The following is a 21,534-nucleotide window of genomic DNA, read 5'->3' as shown; positions in this document are numbered from 1 at the left end:
ATTTTATTCAGAAATAAGATCCATTGCTTCTGTTGTGGGTTTATTCCCAGATACAGATGGGTAAGAAAGCAACTTTAATAAGTGGAGAAGAAAAGTGTATTAGTGCTGTTTTTGTTGCCAGCAGACATTTTGCCTGTGATCAGAAAGTTAGAAACAGAGCAGCTATGATGATAAAATATATAACACAGATTTCCTTTAATAATGCATGTCATGGAAACCTTAATCATAGAGATTTACAGTATCACATGTGTTATTTATTCTACCATCCCCATTTGCTTTTCTTCATCTAATTGCAGGCCTGCATGCATAAGAGAACAGCTTTTAAATTTATTTGTCCTGCTTTAGAATAAGATCATACCATTTCACCCATTTTTACTAGGTCTATCCAGTGGTGGGATTCAGCTGGTTCTGTTGTGATTCAGGGTCAGCCTGTGGGTTCGGCAGTTGGGTCGGACGATTCAGAGGAGGAGGAGGGGAGTGTTGGAGAGCCTGCAGAGGACAGCCCTGAGGCTTCGCAGAGCCCTCAGCCAGGCCCCTCTCATCTGGTCACTACGCAGACCCAGCTGTGTGAGCCTGACAGACAGTGTGGATGAAGATGACCCACAGCTGGCCCTGTTCAAGGACGCCTGACGCAGGAGGCAGTCAATCAGGAGTAAACAGAGGCAATGAGGCACCTCAGAAGGAGGCAGAGAGAAGCCATGCCTTGAACTGTTTAAAAGGGGAATGTGTGGGAGGGCTGGTTTGCTGAAGGCAACCGTTTGAATAGCTCCTGTTTCATGGTTTGTGTTTTGGTTTTGCTCTGTTTGCTCTGTTTTGTGTCAACAAATTTGGCAGGCTTAGTTCCAGCCTCTTGCCTTTTTGTAAAGGGGTTGTCCCTGCCTTTTCTGCAGGGCCAGTAGTAGGCTGGTACAGAACAGGTTCACAGCACTTTGGCAGAATCAGTAGCTAATTTTTTGTTGCCTAGGCCCAGAATGGACTTCTGGAAGTGGTATCAACACAGAGAACCGATTGTTCACATATTTGAATCCCACCGCTGGGTCTATCCAATTTTACTATTTCTTCTTCATCAAAATTAGCAAGTAACGAAACAGAATACTCAAGATTATAGAAACAAGAGACAGAAATGATGTATTTTGTGCTGTAATCCAGGTATGAGTGAGATTTCTTCTGTAAATATATTCTCAAAGCCTTTTTTTTCCTGAATCCTTTTCTGCTGAAATATACTAATCTCGCATGTTGAACACTAGCAGTATTTCCAACCTGTATTTTCCAGCTATTGCTTTAGCCTTACAGCTCCACTACCTTTCTTTTCTCCAGTGCAGTGTAATAAATGGGAGGCTTACAATGATGGCAGGAGATGACAACATAAACATGCATTTCCAATTAATAACTGTAGGCAAAGCTACTTCTTTTATAAATGTTATACCCAGAAGCCCAAAGCCATCCAACTAAGAGGTACTTATCCCAAAATGGTGAATCTTCAGGGCAAGGAAGTTGTTGATTTACTTAATTGGTGGTTCTGTTCCTCAATCATTATGGCTTAAAACCACTTCTAATCTATGAATTCCAACAGTGATATTAGTAGTGGAAGATCTGTATTTAATTATGGAATGACAAGTTTAATATGGCTTACTTTCTAGAGAACATTATATTCAGTATCACAAAGCACCAAGATTGATTCTGTAAAAGCAAAATCATGAGCTTGATATCATTTTTCTTTTCTAAGAAGAATTGCTAACTATCAACTCCTACATGTATTCACAGAGAAAAACTCTTGAATAGACCCTACTCCCAGAAAAGGGAATATATGATTAGAAATACCTTTGCAGTTTGTTATTTGTCCCTGTGATACAAAACTTTCTTGTAATTGTCTAGCGTCTTTATTTATTGAAAAACATTTCTACCCTACCACTTCTGATATATCTGACACAGAAGAGAGAATCAAGATGGCAACAGGCATATCTCATTGGAAAGACTATTCCAAAGGCAGTTGGTTACCACTGAGAAAGTCCAGTTTTGTGTAGCCACTTGCTGAACTTCATCAAGGGAGGGTATGGGGAGTATGAAGCTAAGGGAACTGCAATGCCCTAGTCAGCTGTTGATTAATTTTTCAAACTTCAGGAATTACCTACTTAAACTTTCACATTTCAAGCAAGGAACTATACATTTATCCTACACAATATTTACATACATTTGTCTATTTTTCATAACGAGGGTTTGATAACAAGCTTCAGGGAACACTTGGGAATGCAAGGTTTCTGAAATCCTAGCAATTTTGCATTTTCCATGCTCATATAAAAAGGATAAACTGGAGAAAGAGGAATAAGGTATATTCTCTAGTACAGAAAAGAGATGTGTAGTCATTCTTTATTTGCATAGCTACTGAACCAGTTATGAACAATTTAGATCAGAATTTATCAATAGATGTGATCTGCAGTAGATCTATAAGGATATCATGCTCCCAGCTGCTTAACAATAGCAGAAACCAACCAATCTGTTTCATGCCTTAAATTTTACTGCTGACATGAATAAAGCTTGGGATAATAAGCACTGGAATTTGCTGCAAGCTCCAGTAAATTCTGGTATTCAAAACAGTTTTTTGGATTCAGAATTCTTTTAATGTTAAGCATATGTTGTTTGTACCAGGCTATGGTTTGATAGATTTTGGGGCTCAAGTACAAAGCAGATTCCATAATTTTGAAGTGTTCCCATTTCTGCTTTTAACTATATTTACACTGAAGAAACTTCAGTGTAAGTTTGTGATGGAAAGTTTTCCTTTCCTAATGAGTTCATCCCTTGATGTCCAATTTGGAATTCTCTACTAAGTTCATATACCTCTGCTGATTACACACCTACTATCACTACTAAAACAGTGTTCTTTAAACTTGGGAACTTTAAGATGTGCGGACTTCAACTCCCCAGCATGGGAGTTGCCAAGTTTGAAAAACACTGTACTAAAGTAATGAAAAGATACAGCAGTTCTTCCAATATTTATATGAGTGCCCTCTATTCTATTATTCCTTCCCGAGCAATTCTGCAAACTGTGTAATACCTCTAATTTGATAGAAATAGATTTTTTATTTTCAAAATCTCCTTACTCAAAAGAAAGACAATCATTTATTAAATGAAAGGTATGATTTGTATTTTGATTACATACAAGGAAAGATGAGGACAGAATTTAATCTGATGAAAGCATGAGGATGTTTAAGTCCACCTTCCATGAGGCAAGATTTTTTTTAATTCCCACAATACAATAACTTGTCTAGAGCTATTTGCTTCTTTCACCCAGTGAAACGTTTTCTATGACTCTGAAGAGAAAAAATAATAATAGAAGAAAATCCTGTCTCCCACTGTACTATCAAGTGACCAGACGATACGCTGCAACAGTAGCATTTCATGATATGCAAGATATTGGGCTTGAGGATTGCCACAGACCAGGGGTGTCAAACTTGCAACGTCATGTGATGTGTCACGATATATCTCAACTTTTTCCCCATTGCCAGTAATGGAGTGGGTGTGGTTTTGGCATGAGGCATCCGGTCCATGGGCTGGCAGTTTGACACCCCTGCCATAGACTATGGACTAGAGAAGATAATTGCAGGGCAAAGGGAAAAAAATTAATTTCCTCAGAAATGACAAAAGTCATCCCTGCCTTTTTGGTAGGAAGGAAAGGCTTCAAGGTAGCTGAGGTGTTCATAAAACTCTGGAAGATGCATAGGTGTAGAAGGCATAGGACTATTTGCAAAGTTCAAAACTGTCATCATTCTGGCCAGTGGTGTAGCGTGGGGGGTGCAGGGGGGGCCGGCCGCACCGGGCGCAACATCTGGGGGGGGCGCGCTTGCACTCGCAGCTCTCTGCCCCTGCCTGGCTCACTCACTCTCTCTCACTGCAGTGCTGGCTGTGCGAATCCGATCCGAGCCGCCGGGTCGCCGCCCACTGTGGAGGGAGGGGGTGCGGAGAGAGAGCGAGGGACTATCTGGGGGAGGGACAGTGCAGCGGCCGCCCAGCGGGTTAGGGGGCGCAAATTACTTGCCTTGCCCCGGGTGCTGACAACCCACGCTACGCCACTGATTCTGGCATTTGCTCATAGGCAGGGATTCCTCTTAGAGGCATAGTTATATGTGCCGAAAAGCTGTCTCATCTCAGTGGGCGGAAGGGGGGAAAATCAGCTTACCTGGGAACAAAATGCTTTTCACCATTCAGATAGAAGTGCCCTCACTATTCTGCAACACTTCTGATCAATGGAAACCATGGAGTAAGATGTAGTTCCTAGGGAATCTTTTTTTTTTCTGATACCCACCAGACATATATACATACAGTACATATTTTCTCTTAGCTTCAAAATTGAACGGGAGTCTACAAAGCAACGTTCCATTTTCTGGTATCATATTTATTGTCCACAATACCTCTAAGATTACTGTAAGCCACCCAGAATCACTCAGGACAGTGAGACAAGTGGCATATAAATTTAATAAATTATAAATTATAAAGTTCCAATGGGGCATAGGAGCACTCTTACAAAAATTAAAGGAGAGGGCTCTAATCTAGTGCTTTATATTCTTCATCTCCTTTCCCACTAACTCCACCCATCCACAAACACATACGAAGTGAAATACAAATAGGAGGTGGAAGGGAACACCCTCATTGATTCACCTTGCAGTAAATGACTTATTTCTAACAAGCCATGCACAGAATGTTATTGATTTTATGATGGATAAGCCTTCCAAGGACATGCTCCCAAAAAGTTACCCTTCCTTATTCTATTGCACTGATAGAAGAAGCAAACTGGGGATCCCTATTCGCACAGTGATGGAAGGAAAGCTACTAGCCCAGATGAATCGTCCCACCCAAAAGCCATTAGTTGCAAAGTTGTCCCTTTACAGCTGCTTCTTGTAATTCACCCATCCTTCTGTTTGTGGGTATCTTTCTGAATAGCTGGTGGCATATTTTAGCCTATTTGTCTCCCAATATAGCTACCTTCACTTGCCAAATCACATTACGAGGCCCCAGGAACACCATGGGGTTTTGAGCAGCAGAGACCCAACTCCACACCTGCCACTTTCCAGATGGTCTTCTCCTAATCTTCAGCAGCCTTCCCTTATTGCCTGCCCTTGATATGCTAGTGTGAATGCCCCTTTAAACTCATAATACATAAATAGAAAGAAATGGTGATAAGGAAGAGAAAAGAGGCATGGTAGTAAAGGGAGGGAGGGAGGAAGGGAGGGAGGGAGGGAAGGAAGGAAGGAAGGAAGGAAGGAAGGAAGGAAGGAAGGAAGGAAGGAAGGAAGGAAGGAAAGGAAGGAAGGAAGGAAGGAAGGAAGGAAGGAAGGAAGGAAGGAAGGAAGGAAGGAAGGAAGGAAGGAAGGATATTTATGGTTGGGTAACCAGATTTGGCAGAGGAGAAGTGAAAGTTTTATGTTGCATACTAAGTACAAGCCTCTACAAGTTTGTATTTCATAGTGAAGAGAAGGCGGTAACAGCTACTTCTTGTCAGAAAGCCCCTTCCCCTGGCATTTGCTTCTGCCTCCCTCACAAATGTGATTCACTGGCCAAAAATTAGCTCTTGTCAATAGGATGAGTAACAGAGCAAATCAAATACTAGGACATTTGGAAATTAAAGTAATAAATCAAAAGCAAATATATGGTAAGATTTGTGATACATCAAGTGCTGAGTGCCACCCTAAATAAAATATGCCATTCTGCTCAAAATCAGGCTAACTGTATTTCAGAGTCCTGGCTCATTTAAGTCATGCAAGGCCACCCATCTCCCTGAAACGAAAGTAAAGAGGTTGGACTACATCACTTTTTATTGTCATCATGTTTCTGGCGAAATACCATTTGTACATATGCTACCTGCTCACTAAAGTGGGTTCCAGCAACTCCACACTATAACTAAGGGATTCTTGTATTTACTTTATTTTGGAGGAAATTATATTCATGTTAGCATATTCTCCTGAGCCACAAAAAAGTACAGCTGAGTGACAGATTAGCATTAGAACCTGATTTGTATGCAGAAAAATCCACATTCTGGGATCTCCAAGAACAGAAGGAACAGACAGTAGATCAGAGGAGAAGACTTGTCTATCTCTGACCCTGGAATGCTACTAGTAAGAAGGAAGAATACTAGACTAGTTGGTCATGTAGCCTGACTTTGTATGAAGATTGAATGGGCAGCATACAAATAATTACAAACAAAACTTCTGAGCAGAGTATTGATCATATTCTATTCTTCCTTGATGAGAAGTAACTAACCAGTTTTATTAGTCCCCCACAAATAAATACCGTACATCATTAATTTAGTTTAGAACAGGGCTTTTCAACCTTTTCACCCATTGTACCACTTTTAGGATATGGCAACATCCGAGTACCACCAGTCGCCTAGCAAGGTGTCCAAAACTTAATGACCAAAAAAAAGAGGAAAAAAGTGATAAAGTACAGGTAGTCCTTGACTTACAACAGTTTACTTAGTGACTGTTTGAAGTTACAATGCCACTGAAAAAAGTGCCCCCCAAGCCACAGCCAAGCAAAACACCTGCCTGCACGCCCGGCGGCGTTCTTCCTCCTGTCCAAGGTTTTCATTGTTGTGAGCATTTCTGTTGAGGATTGACAGTGGGGGGTGGGGGGTGTTTAGTTTTTATTTCCCCCCCCCCTCTGCTGGGTGGTTGCAGCAGGTTTTGGTCACTTCACATGACCCTGGGACACTCTGACCATCATAAATATGAATCAGTTGCCAAGCATCTGAATGTAAATAACAAGACCCTAGAGATGCTGCAACATTCCAGCTGATCGGTGCTTCTGGGCTCAGCAGAAGCACCAGGATCAACGCCAAGCTCCAGCTGGAGTCTGGCGCTGATCCTGGGGCTTCCACTGTCCCTGACAGCCCTGCAGCTCCAGCCATCTCTCACTCAGGCTTCTGCGGTGCTGCCATCGGTTCAGTTCATTCCCCTCCCCTGCTACCACTTTACTAGGATGGGCATGTACCACCTGCCAGGTGCCAATGTACCACAGGTGGTACCCATACCACTGGTTGAAAAGCCCTGGTCTAGAATATACGATGGGAAAAATTGTTATCCTATGATGATTCTAAAATGAACATTTTATGCAATTCAGTAATTCATTTTAGAAATCATCCATTCTATTCCCGTTTCTGCAACTTGCTAAGTTGCAAGAATGTGTTGATCCAAAAGCAGAATGCAGTGAAGTCAAATCATAATTCCAACAGGCTGTGGCCAAATCTGAGCCTCTTGTTTCCATCTGAAAAGCCACAGATGGGCTACTACAAGAACTTGTACACTCTGTTTTGACACTTCATTCTGATGTAGCAAATGCAATATTTAAAAGGGAAGGCAAATAGAAAGCGAATATCCATATTGTACATACAACGTTTAGGACATTTTATTTATGATCAATAAATAAAAATAATCAAATATATACTCATTATTTATATTTAATAGTCTGAGGATATATTATCTACTCAGGAGCATACAAACATGCACATGATGAACAATATGGTAATAGGATATGCCACTAAGCCAACTGAACATGTGTTGGCTAGTTTTTAGGAGAGGTTTTGGTGAAGGAAAGCCCATGAGCAGTGGAAACCCTCAATGAGCAGGCCTCGACACCATCAATCAATACTCAGATAAGCATGGTGGAAAGAATAACTCTGCTTTTACTTGCGTGGTTAGAGGTATGGAAAACATGAGCAACATCTCGCTTTCCTGGTTGCTGTGATTCATTTGGAGAATGGATTACTCTTCTGAAGATTAATAAGTACAGCTGACATTTGCTCAGAAAGTGACAACCGTCGAGCACTAAGCCATGCAAGAGTCTCTAGAAGGGAGAGGTGCAGGCAGCTGCTGGAAGGCTGGAAGGCAGCCAAGAGCAACCAGGGAAGAAAATACTGTAGCTCTTTGGACCCACCCGCTTTTACTCCAGATGTGCAAGAATGAAGGAATAAAAAGGAAGAAGCAGGGAACAAGAAAGGGGGGCTATCATGAATGAAAGCCACACACAGATCTTTCCTCTCCACTTTCAAAGCATAAAATGAATCACTGGGTTGAGATGGTTGACAACAAACAAACAAACAAACAAATAAATAAATGTCCACCTACAATTTTATGGATCAGGACATAATTAAGTTGGTGCATCATTCACAACCAGTGCTTTTGCAAAAGCTGCTGCTGAATTCTGACTTTCTTCTGGTTTACATATAACCTTTAGGATTTAGAGCTCTTGACACTTTCTCAAAGGGAGGGAGGGAGGGAGGGAAGGAGGGAGGGAGGGAGGGAAGGAAGGAAGGAAGGAAGGAAGGAAGGAAGGAAGGAAGGAAGGAAGGAAAGAAGGAAGGAAGGAAGGAAGGAAGGAAGGAAGGAAGGAGGGAATGAAGGGTAATCAGAGCAGAAACAGGATGAAACGTTAAGCCACAATGTACGGCTGACTTTAATGTACTAATAGGAAACAAGATTGATACTTAGAAAAAAGTATTACACTTTATTGTGAGATACGTAACTTTTTATCGCATGGGTGTGCAAACCTTTGGTAAATAAGTCACATTTAATAAGGGAAGGAGCCATGCAGAACCACAAAGTGAATAGATAGTATCACACATGGCAATTTTGATAATAAGTAAGCTGCCTCACATGTTACATAAGGAATTGGGAAATTCTAATTTTCTCATGTTTGCTAGACTTTTTGGTAGTTGAAGTTCAGCTACACCTATAGGGACATTGCTTCCCATTCTTGCTCCAGACCAACACAAGCCTTACTCCCAATTGCTTTTCCTCATTGGTTAAGATCTGGAAGACAAGATGCCTTCTAGGTCCCAGCCCCTAGGGAATATTATTTGAAGGAAGCTTAAGATGAGGCCGTATCAGGGGCTACATGAAGTCAGGTCATATCAGGGGCTTTCCTCCTTTTCTGGAACAGCATTCTCCTGAAATCAAATTAACCCAAACTTTTAAGGTTTTTAAAAGCAATCAAGATCTGGCTTTTTCAGTGGATCTACTGGGTCTAGTGTTAACAGTTGTCCTGCCTGTATGGGAGTATTTGGAAATGGGTTGATGCCTGAGAGCATGAAATATTTCTTATGTGATATTATTATTATTGTTATTATTGTTATTATTATTATTATTATTATTAATAATAATAATAATAATAATAATAATAATAATAAAAACGTTTATTCATAAAACATAAAACTCAGTCAACTGAACACTCAAATTGGCTGGCACTAATGGTTGACACGGGTTGCTGCCAGCTTCCTAGGTATCAACCAGGTATCTCCTTAAAATGTAAGGTGTTCCGAGTAGTGCAGTTTTTTTGTAGCTTTGCTGGAGTTATTGCAGGAAGCTGCAATTTCTTGGTGTATTTTGCAAAGATTTGGACATAGTTCCCAGTGCCCCAATGGCAATGGGTATCACTGTTAAACATTTTATCCATAATTGTGCAGTTTCGATGGCCAGGTCGTGGTATTTTGTAATTTTTCCCAGTTCTTTTTCTTCGACTCTGGCATCTCCTGGTACAGCGATATCAATCAACTGTATGCTTTGGTTCTCTTATTATCAGGGCTTTTTTTCTCATAGAACACTCAGAACGGAGTTCTGGCACCCTTTTTGGATGGAACCTTATAGGGTAGGCAAGGTAGGTTGTATAATATGTGTGAGTTCTGGCACCTTTTTCTTTTTCAAAAAAAGCACTGCTTATTATTATTATTATTAATCACACAGTCAGCCAGACATTCAGACTGGATTAGGCATTTTTGTCAACCTATCCAGTCCTTACCAAGGACCTGGGATTGGCAGATCTGGATGTTTGATGGTGTTACAGATATCGTTGCAGGATGGAAGCTGCTTCCAGTAAGGCCATCTTTTGCAACTGACTGATGGCAAATTTGTCAATGCCAATGGGGTCCAAGTGCTACTCCAGTTGTTTTGGGATTTCACCCAAGGCACCTATTATGATTGGTACTACCCTTGCTTGCCTTTGCCACAGTCATTCTATTTCTATTTGCAGGTCTTTGTATTTTGTTATCTTCTCCAGTTCTTTCTCTTCTATTCTGCTGTCTACAGGCACTGCCACGTCCACTATCCAGACTATTTTGTCTTTCTTATCAACAATTGTTAAGTCCAAGGTGTTATGTGGCAAGTGCTTGTTTGTTTGTATTCTAAAGTCCCAGAATATATAAATAAATAAACTAGGAAGTGGATACTGGTTGTACTAATGCAATAAGTGTTCTTATATGAGAGAGGCTTTCAAACATTAAAGGTAAAGGTAAAGGTTCCCCCGCACGTGCGTGCTAGTCGTTTCCGACTCTAGGGGCCGGTGCTCATCTTTGTTTCAAAGCCGAAGAGCCAGCGCTTGTCCGAGGACGTCTCCGTGGTCATGTGGCCGGCATGACTAGACGCCAAAGGCGCACGGAATGCTGTTACCTTCCCACCATAGTGGTCCCTATTTTTCTACTTGCATTTTTACGTGCTTTCGAACTGCTAGGTTGGCAGAAGCTGGGACGAGTAACAGGCGCTCATTACCCCCCCCCAAAAAAAGGAAATAGAACACAAGTGGAAATATTATACAACTTCTCTTAAAAATGCATTAGGTCAGTACTTCTGTCTCATTGCATGTTTTTAAGAAGCTTATGATATTAATGATGAAGGAGCTTAGAAAAATATCAACAGTGGTCAGGCTGTCCAAAATTCACCCCAAACTCTGTAGGTTTCTGTTTGAGCAAAATAAACAGGGATTGCACTTTTTCTAGCCCTTCTTTTAACTACATTAATATATATTTTCTTAAACTGGAAATATAAAATGTAGTACCTGAATGAAAGACATCTATATGCATTTGTTACATTTTGCTAAATGAACAACATAGTACAACTACTTATGGAAGTTAGGTATTTTTTTCATTTTATATCACTTATTTCTATCCAGAGGCTACTTGAGGTGTCTCTTCCATAATTTAATAAAAAATGATCAAAACATTTTTTTTGTTGAGGGCATGGGAAAGTAAGGATGAAATTGCCTTAATGGAGGAGAGAACGTTTATTTGATCCACCAGTCGTTTTCCCAATTGACTAGAACCATAAATTCACCTGGGTAGCCCTAGGCAAGCCACTCTCTCTCAGCTCCAGTCCTAACACATGTAATACAACAATTATATTAACTGGCATGACTGTTGCAGTGAGTGCTGAATAATGTGAATAAAGCAAAGCAATTTACTGCTGGGTAGACCCAGAACTTTTAGTGCTTCTCAGAAGAAATGGTTTTGTCCTGCTTCAAATTCCTCTTATGATTTTTTTCAGGATGTTAGGATAATAAGGTTGGTTCCACTTAGAACTGTAAAGTGTGTAATCTCTTATAGTTATAAGAAAGTTCATGCTGAAACAGGCAATGTGATTCTTGGCTTTAATCCTTATACAAGTATCTACATGTACAGTACTCATTCTACCTCTGGAAGTGAAATAAAACATGTATGTTTTGTCATCTGAAAACCTTTTTTTCTCAGGCATGCTGATGTGCAAAAAACACACATAAAAGTATAAGTAGATTTTCAAAAGTTGCAAGGAATTACATAGTGGTTTATCAGAAAGGCCACATACAACAACCACTAACAACTACCAATTTTTAAGCAGTTTGATCAAATACAATTAGACGAGTTCTGCAGACTGTATTTATTGAATTTATTTATTACATTTATGTCACTGCCCATCTCACTTGCAGGTGACTCTGGGTGGCATACACAATCAAAATCCAAACTAATGATCACAAAATTGAGGACCTTCTGAAGAGCCAGCAGGATTGGGACAATCTGACCTTTATTAGTCTCACATTGATAATTTCCCATTAATATATTCTTAAACATTATATACAGTCAAGAATTTGGCTTCAGCATTGTATATGTATATAGTGTGAGAGAAAAAAGCAGAGGGATTATTTACCAATTAACCTTCTTCCCCCTTCCCAATACACACTCCTGCTTAGTTTCCTTGGAGTCTTCACTGCTTGCAGTTGTGCTTGATTTAATGAGTTGCTCTGCAATAAATAGCAAGTGGCAATATTTCTAGCCATGTAGGGAAAACTACTGCTAATTGCTAAATATCAAGCAGTTTTAAAGGCATAGTCAAAAGGCTGAAAGCCCTTCAAGTGCTTTTTGCAAGAACAAACATGGCATTAAAATGCTTAAAACAGGGTTGCTGAATGCTGTTTTTCCCTGTCTAATCAGCATCACCTCCAGAAAGGCACCACAGTATATTTTGCAGGTATACATTTTGTATCTCTGCTGGAAAGAGGTGGGTACTAGAGACCAGTGTAAAAAGGATCAATGCCAGGCCAGAAAACAGAACTGGTAAGACCTTGCTAGACCTTGGTCTAAAATAATAAACCAGTGTCCTAATTTATCTAGAGCAACCATACCACCCACTTACCTTTTTCAATACAAACTTAACATCTTTATCTTACCCTAAATTAGGGATAGGCAACCTTGGCTCTTTTATGACTCATGACTCCCAGAAATCTGCCTACCCCTGCCCTAAATATATACTGAAAAGAGGGAACTACGTGTAAGTTCAAGAGGCTGATTTGGATGTATAAAGAAGTGTTAACGAGTTCAAAATTAGCTAATGCAAATGCTATGACTATCACTATGTATCAACTTTTATTACAAAAGATAACATTTTGTTCCTTGTACAAATAGTTTTCTTGTCTTTGTTTTGCTTCTATAATACTTACTCTAATTACACCTGCCTTCTAGTTGAATTTCTGGGACATTTCACACAAGTGGACATTGAACTCCAACATTTCACCTGCAATGCCTCTCAGACAGACTGCTCCTGCATTTCTAAGACGGAAAAAAATGTTTCCACTTTCTGTTCTCTTTCATCATAAGATGTGTCTACCTATAATTCATGTAAACACCCTGGAGAATTCCTAAGTATATTACAATGAGAATGTGGAATGGAAAAGAACAAGGAGTGGTCATCTGAGAATGCAAGATCCAAAGCATCCACAAATGTAGCCATGAACTCAGACACAGCATGACCACATCATGCCATTTCCTACTTAAAATTGAGCAATGTAGGTCTCAGAGATGTGGATGGCTTTGGCTTTGGCTCATCCCAAACTGTAGGATCACAATTGAACCCCGCTTGAATGTTTCATTTTTTTCCCCCTCCAGCACAAGAATATTAAAAGCAAAACAGAACTGGAGTGATGTTTTGATAGATTTTCTTCCTGAGCTATAACTGACAGCAAGTGCCCAAACCCAAGGCAATGGACCTCGCTGAGCCAATGCAAATATGACATTTGATTTCATTAAATTGAAATTAATTAACATTAAATTAATTAAATGCAAATATCATAAGTGATCATTTTGTATTTCAGTCACCTAAAGAATTTCAATCTGATACTGAGTTTTAGAGGGACTCTGAAGTTGTACTGAAGTTGCCTTTGGGTTCCACAGGCATCCCTTGGCTTTAAGAAGGCCAGAAGCAGCCATTGGGGTTTCACATAGGCTGGACTAAACTAAAATGGATCATTTCTTTTTCTAGCAGTCTTTCTGTTTAATGAACACATAGCTGGTTCTTGGCAAAAGGAACAGAAATAGCAGTCAATGCTTAAGAGGCTGAAGATACAGATTCAGAAGTATAAAGTCTGGCACCATTATGGTTCCTAGAGTACAGATCAATATAGAAAAATAAAACTCCTCAAACTTATAAAATGCTTCAACCAAGCCTTGTGACACAACATTCTCTCTTACAGGAGGACTATGAACAGATGATTCTTTGTTCTGGAAAGAATTAGCAGACATATCAAACTGGTGACATCACGTGATGTCACGCAACGTATCGGGACAGTTTTGCCAATGCCAGCAATGGGGTGGGCGTGGCTTTTGGATGATGTGTCCGGCCCGTGGGCCGGCAGTTTGACACCCCTGAATTTGGGTATGTATCCTGCCAAAGACTTGAGCTGATTGGTTTACTAAGCATATTAATTGAAGCATAAGTCCTTCTCATATGCATGTAACTATATATTTTTTCTACTCAGACGTCTGCCCAATTAATCACCTTTTGTTTTTATGGTATATCTTCCTAGAGCCCTCACGGTGAGCTTAGAATTTTTTTTCATTTGTTTTAAATATTTTGATATTTTATCATTACATTAATATAAATATATCAATAGGCTTCAAATGATAGCCTATTCAAATGGTAGTCTATTCTCCAGTTCATACTCATCTCCTTTCATGGAATCAAATTAACAACCAATGACAGACAGACAGATAAATCAATCCACTGTAGAATGAAAGCATTTTCACTGAAGGTTATGGAGCATAATCATACCCAAGAGTGTGGAGGACAGGCTCTACTCTTCCTTTAGGCACAGAAGGTAGGTGGATAATTTTGAGGCAGTCATTTTCATTCAGCCCTAGCCTGGGAAAAAGAAGAATATCTATCTACCAATCTAAAATGGGAGATTACGCTGTGTGTCTGTATCTGTGAATATATTATGCCCTATTTTACAGCTGATCTTTTGAAGCTGCTTTTAAAAATATCATTTAAAATAACAGTAAAGCTATTGTAACATTAACAGTCACATAGGACCACATGCCCTAACCATAAATATTGGTAGTCATTATTTTTTTCATTAGCCACTGAAAAGCTTAAAGGATAGCAGAAAAACTAATGTTTGGGAATCAGCATCTGAGCACCTACAAGAACTAGCAACCTACCCTGGAATATTTTTTTTTCAAAATTGTAACTTTTGGGGTAGTACCCTGGCCATCATATGAAATTACACAATGATATCAGGTTCATAAACAGTGGTCACCCTCACCTAAACATTGTTCATTCAGATCAGTAGCTATTTGCTATGACAGTTAAACTGATCCTGTGTTCTTATATTTCTGTACACCAGATAGTGAAAAGCAAAGCTGACACCCTATGGCCTGGCTTGTACCCATCCCATTCTTGCCACTATTGGAAATTGGATACCGGATGAGCTGAAAACGTGGCCTGATCCAGCAGTGCTGTCTCTAATTAGTAGCATTCTAGAACATGCACGTGTCCCACTCCTTGCCATATGATTTTCCTTAAGCAAGAATATTATTCTCTTCCCACCACTACATAAATGGAGTCATCTGAAACTTTCTGGCAGGGCTGTTAGTTTAATCTCATGTTTTCTATTAAAGTGAAGTGTTGGCCATCATATCTTTCATTAATAGCACACAAACTAGTTATCTTGGGCACTGTAACATATAAAAGTGCTTAACTCATGACCAAACTCTGTTTTTTTTAAAAAAAGATCCTCACTGCTGAGAATCTCTTAAGCCAATAAATCCACCTGGTATTTCTTTTTAAAATAGGCAGCAAAATGAAAAGGAGCAGAAAATTAGGTGAGAGGACAGAAACTACAGCTATTTGCCTGCCAATAGTCCCATTTTTAATAAATAAGATATTTTCATATGGTGGCCCATATCAGTAATATAGACAACCTAAATTCATACACGTTCACTTGAAAAAAAGACTGTTAGGGTCCGTATAGCCTATTAATGCATATTCACATATGTATATGAGGATCAGATCTGAAAAGTCCCTCAGAAAGACCTGCATTCTGCAATCTGCAGAATGAACCATTGAAAAAAGATAACCCTATCAATTTCATGAATGGAATATGAATGTATTTGATATGATACCAATAAGGTAAAGGTAAAGGTTCCCCCGCACATGCGTGCTAGTCGTTTCCGACTCTAGGGGCCGGTGCTCATCTCCGTTTCAAAGCCAAAGAGCCAGCGCTTGTCCGAGGATGTCTCCGTGGTCATGTGGCCGGCATGACTAGACACCAAAGGCGCACGGAACGCTGTTACCTTCCCACCATAGCGGTCCCTATTTTTCTACTTGCATTTTTACGTGCTTTCGAACTGCTAGGTTGGCAGAAGCTGGGACGAGTAACAGGCGCTCACTCTGTTACACGGCACTCGGGATTCGACCCGCCAAACTGCCAACCTTCTGATCGACAAGCTCAGCATCCTAACCCACTGAGCCACCGCGTCCCTCTGATGATACCAATAAACAGCTGCTATTGCTGTGAATTGGTAGGAGATGGCAGGTAGTTATTACAAAAGTTTCATAAGGCCTTTTATGCCATGATTCTGCACCATTATCTTATCTGGAAGTAAATCACATTTCAGTGTGAGCTCTATAATCCTGGAATTCTCCCATTTCAACTTCTCTGGGGCATTTTTTTAACATGAATGGACTCCAGAATCAGAACACAGAATAGAGCTAGTGCCATTGCCATAAGAGGAGATGAACAAGTTCTTCATTCAAATCAGGTGGAGTGCTTTTATCCATTTTATTACATATTCACAGGGGGAAAAACATCACCTCATTGGAAACATACTGAAAGCAGGCCACACCTAAAGGAAACTGTTTTTCACCAAACACAGAATCTAAGCCTCTTTAAGCCACATATTCATATACACCCCTACATATGCTATTACTAAGAGGACCTTTAGAAAAAATATCTTTTCAACAAACTGCAATGCAGTCTTTGAAATGCTTTTTTGTTCAATCCCTCCTAGGGATTTGGCTGTCCTCAAGGCAAAAATGCAAAGCAGTACCTATTAAGACTTTGCTGCAAAGTAACATCTAATCTTCATCAGAGATTATTGATCTGTGCTATTATTGAATGATTAGAAGTTTCATATTGCTTAACTGCCTACATGTTGATCAGTAAATAGCATTAATTAGACACTGTTCTTTAAAGCTGATATTAGGCAAGGAAAATGTCAAGCTGAGTTGCAAGCAAATTGTTTACAGCCATAATAGCATCAGCATTATGAAACATCACATATACATTGCACAATCCACATTCAAAAATGCATCTGTAATGCCAGTTAATTAATCTTAAACTATTCATTTAAACAACATATATGTTGATTTGATAATATTTATTACTTGCTCCTCTGCCCAATGTGCAGCTAAGGGTATGAAATATATCAAAATAAGTAATAAAACTAAGTAAAACAAATAATACATAATAATAAAGCAACAGTAACCATGAACATTATTACTAAAAATATAATACATCATTACATGATTACTAATGCGTTACAACCTACCGGTATATAAATCTATATAAAGTATAATGAAGAGTAAAGTTGCTACAGAATGTTAATACATAAGTATTATTCTAAGGAAGTTCCTGTCTCAACAACCCACAAATGTATTCCACTGGTGGGATTTCTGATGATAAGTGCCAATTAGAAGAAAGTTTCAACTAGGAGAAAGTCCAGATATTCTAGTTCTCAGTCATATTTTATGCCTTTATAGATTAGATCCAGCACTTCCTTAATTTAAGACTGGAAACCAACTGGAAGCCAAGGTAGTTGATCTGAGATCATTTATAATGTGATTTGAAAAGTGCACAGACAGCAGTCTTTCTAACTTGCTGAAATTTACAAACATTTTCCAAACCATTCTGCATAGAACATTAGGTTTATAATCTAAAACTGAAGCAATTAAGGCCTGGGTCATTCCTAGAGAAAGCAATTAAAAGAAATTATTAGCAGTTAAAGATTATATCAGTCTATAGGTTCACCTCTCCAAAACCTTTGTAATCAATTAAATCACTCAAATCTAGGTGCATCTCCTCTTCCCATCTCCGTATTGACCATCTTTAACATCATCCTTACCCTGGGAATTTTCTTACTCAGAGTAAATTACTTTGCTCTAGGTTCTGGGGGGGGGGGAATCCAGTGCTATAGCAAACCTATTAATAAAATCTAGTTATCTAATCACAATGGTGGAAAACAAGTTACAGTCCACAACCTCTTTTTTCTTTAATCCTGGGTTAAAGAAAAAGGATCTCTCCCAGAAAAAAATAGTTGGACTCTTCACTGTAGCAGTTTCTGCTTCCTGCAGTTCAAATTTGTTACACATTTTGTTTTCCTCACAAGAGAAATTTGCAAATGCAAAAGTTTAATAGTAAAGGAACGTGGCAACTGTGACACTTGCACTTTAGACGCTCTCTTCTCCACAGGAGAGAACAGCAGCCTCTGTAACTGTTTTTTCTTTTGTCTGGGATGCCTGCTAGAAGGGGAGCTGCTGAAATACGTGCATGAACAATCAAAATTTAAAAATCCACTGGAGCCCTCAGTGTGCATGTGGACGAGAGGAAAATCAATCTGCTCCCAGCTCAATGCAAAAATGGGACCTCGCAAAAACAGAGAAGAAACAGGCAGTCAGAGATGTGGAAAAACAGACTTACCTTGGTGAAAGGACTTCTGTGAGGAGACCTTCCTCTGCTTGTCCTCCTGCTGCCTTGAAAACCAGAGATGCACTGTACGGAGTGCCCCAGCTGGTGGGGTTATAAGTTTTCCCAGCTGTTGTATTGGGACATTCAGTTGGGTGGTGTCCTTTGACTGTGTTTGAGAAGTTTCAATGAATCAGACTCTCTTTACAGGGAGAATGAAAAAAAATAATAATAATCCACTCCACCCTGTTTTCTTGGATCTGAGCCAGAAACTGCTGGGCGGGAACCGGCAAAGTCTCTTTCTTCATGACTCAGTGCAGCAAAAGCAGCACTGAGAGAAGACTGTATAAAAACGAGAGACTTCCAGCCCGATGAGTAATAAAAGAGGGAACAAAAACTCAAGCTCTGTCTGCTTAAGGATAAAAAGAATTCTCGTTGCCAATGATAACAGATAAACAAACACCAACAGATATAAATATTGCAAAAATGCCAACAAAAACTGGTGATAGTCTCATGAGTCATGCTCCAACACCACCCTCCTTGGCCACAGTGTGAAGAATGTTGACCATTCATAAAAAACAGCACTGGGAGGGGAGTAGAGGGGGCATGGAATGTGGTAAACTTTGGCTTATTGGAATGTCAAGTTCTCCAATTTCAGGGTGTGACCATCATGGAGTCCTCTGAGAACACTGTGACCCCAACTCATATCTTCAATTTCAGAATGCATATGCTTATTCAGAGCTAGAATTTGATGTCTAGCCATGGGCAAATCATGGGTGATAACTGTTCCCTAATGGCTCCAGATTTGGAACTTTAGGCAAGATGTTTTAAGAATCCATTTACAGTAGCGAGATCATTTCTTTCTTCCTAATATCACTGCTGCATCTTCATTTGCTATTTACATCCAGTCATAAAACTTGCCCAGAGGGAGAGCACATACAAGTGATTGTTGATCTCCTAGAGAAATTGCAGAGGACTTAGCCATATCAACCACCCAAAAAACTGAGTACTAGGGTATGAGCAATATAGGCATGGCTCTATTGTTATAAATATAGCAATGTCATGTAATGATTAAGGGGTTGAACTATGAAAAAGGAAGCCAAAGTTCAAGTCCACCTGCAGCCATAAAAATTCACTGGGTAACTTTGAACCTCTCAATCCAATCTACTCTCCAGGTTGTTATTCTGTGTGTGTGTGGGGGGGGTGGAGAAATGGAGGAGGGATACTAACTCTGTTGCCTTGAGTTTCTAGAGGAGAGGTGGGATGCAAATAAAAGAAACTACTGTACCTGAGACAAAATACAACCATATAGGCCAATATACAGACTTTCCGAAGGCTATGATTCGGAATTCTCAAATATTTCATTGGACCATATTGTTTATGTTTAGTTTATATTTGTTGTTTTTTTAATTGTTTATTTTCTTAAGAGCCCCGTGGCAGAAAGGCACAAAAGGTATTGTATAAATATCAAACAGATAGAATTCTAGATGCTCAAAACAACCAAGCTGCCTTGTATTGATTCACCTTTGTCTTTACAAAGTCAAGTGAAATAAAATGATAATACTTGCAGAAGTAGCAGCAAAGGACTAAAACTGAACTGGCACCTTCAGGAGCTTTTTCTGTGTTGTAGCATGAGGATTAACCAAGGACATTGTCAGAATCCATTTATATCCCATTCATAAATCCCTATCTGTATGTTCTAAAATCTTACACCCCTCATTGGTTTCTGCCATTCCCAAGGAGGAGGAGAGAAGATGTTAATTGGCCATTCTTATCCATTTGATGCAAGGGTGTTTATTTCAGCTTGCCTGGAGGCCGTCATTAGACCAGGGGAAGAATCTTTGAACTGAGAAGAATAAAGAAAGGGAGGGGGGGAGAGATCTGGTTTGTATCTCCGATTAGAATCTGAAAGGGAGGAAGGAATGTCGTAAAGGCAAGGAAGATCCCTCTTCCCTTGGAAGGTTTTGACACCTGAACCTTAATTGATCCGGGACTGACCAAATGGACTGAGGGGAGGGGGTTTCACTCAGGGACACTTTAAAACTATCAATCTGTAACACAGTTTTCAGATCCTGTCTAGTTTTCCACTGGCAATCATGTTTTAGTAAAAGCTCCTTCTTGGATAATCCTGTCTCCAAGAGTTCTTCTTCCCTAAGATGTAGATTGGGGCGGGTCCTGACATTAGACAGGATCTGCAGTAAGAGTCAACCTGGAAAGAAAAACCTTACCAGGGGACTTTGCAAAAAATACAATGTCTAACGATGAAGCAAGGCAGAAGGAAAGCCCCATGGTAAGGGAGTTTTTCCCCCCAACCGAAACCCCACCAACGGTCGGAAGCTGAAGCATCAGACTCCTCCAGGGAAGAGGTAGTGGAGACGCATGACTGTAAACCGCGGTGGTCGATGGGCATTGGAAGGAAAAGTGAGTGGGAAAAGGCATCGACGGAAGTGACCCTGAGGTGGGGCAGCCACCAACCTGAATGGAGGCAAGAGATGGAGAGCTCCCTGCATGTCAGTGAAAAGGAGTGGATCCTAGAGAGAGCTGTTGACCTGATGAAGAAAACCCTTAGCTCACTAAGAAAGGAGAAAGCTGAGTACCACAGCTGCAGCAGCGCCTGGGGCCACAACTGGAGAGACAGTGGAGGGGGGGATCCGATACCTGCAACACCGGGGCCGTCCGCTGGAACAGGAGTTGCTGCCTCAGTAATACCCTCCCCCAGAACCACAGACGGGGATCAGGATGAGGGGCAATACCGCCCACTGCACAGACAATGATCCATTCAAAGACTTCCACCCCTGGAAGCAAAATTCAGGGGGGAGCCACCATGCTTGGGGGTTTTCCTAACCCAAGTCCTCAGCTATATGGAAGAATATGGATGGGACATCCCCAGTGACAAAGCCCGCATCCGTATTGTACAATCCGCCCTGGATGAACCAGCTGCAGACTGGGTGGTGAACCTGCATGATTCCAACACCCCAGAACTCAACGACTTCAACCGATTCATGTCATCCTTGAGGAGGAGGTTTGAGGATCCTTTGGCTGATCGTAAGGCCCAGGAGAGAATCAAAACAGTCAGGCAGGGCAGATGGCCAGTGGCTGAATATACACAAGAATTCCGAGCCATTGCCAGCAAGCTGAACTGGCCAGAAGATATCCTCCTTAGCCATTTCAAAGACAGGTTAAACTACGACCTGTATGATGCTTGCCTGTCTCGAGGAGACCCATACCATCTCAACGACTGGTATGCCCTGGCAGAGGAGGCAGAAATAGACTACTGAAGAAGCACCA

General features: G+C 40.4%; 1 protein-coding gene across 1 annotated transcript in view; it reads right to left on the bottom strand.

The window, feature by feature from the left end:
• EMP1 (epithelial membrane protein 1) overlaps positions 1 to 18,491 on the bottom strand; it is a 40,856-nt gene extending 22,365 nt beyond the window's left edge. Inside the window, exon 1 of the mRNA XM_083366767.1 lies at positions 18,262 to 18,491. The gene's annotated coding sequence lies outside the window, so the exon portion shown is untranslated. The remainder of the gene's footprint in view (positions 1 to 18,261) is intronic.
• Positions 18,492 to 21,534: the final 3,043 nt, after the last annotated feature.

This window comes from Vipera ursinii (genome assembly GCF_947247035.1).
Source record: "Vipera ursinii genome assembly, chromosome: 6".
Classification (NCBI taxonomy): domain Eukaryota; kingdom Metazoa; phylum Chordata; class Lepidosauria; order Squamata; family Viperidae; genus Vipera; species Vipera ursinii.
Note: the sequence above shows the minus strand (reverse complement) of the source record. Positions and strands in the feature narration are given on the sequence as shown.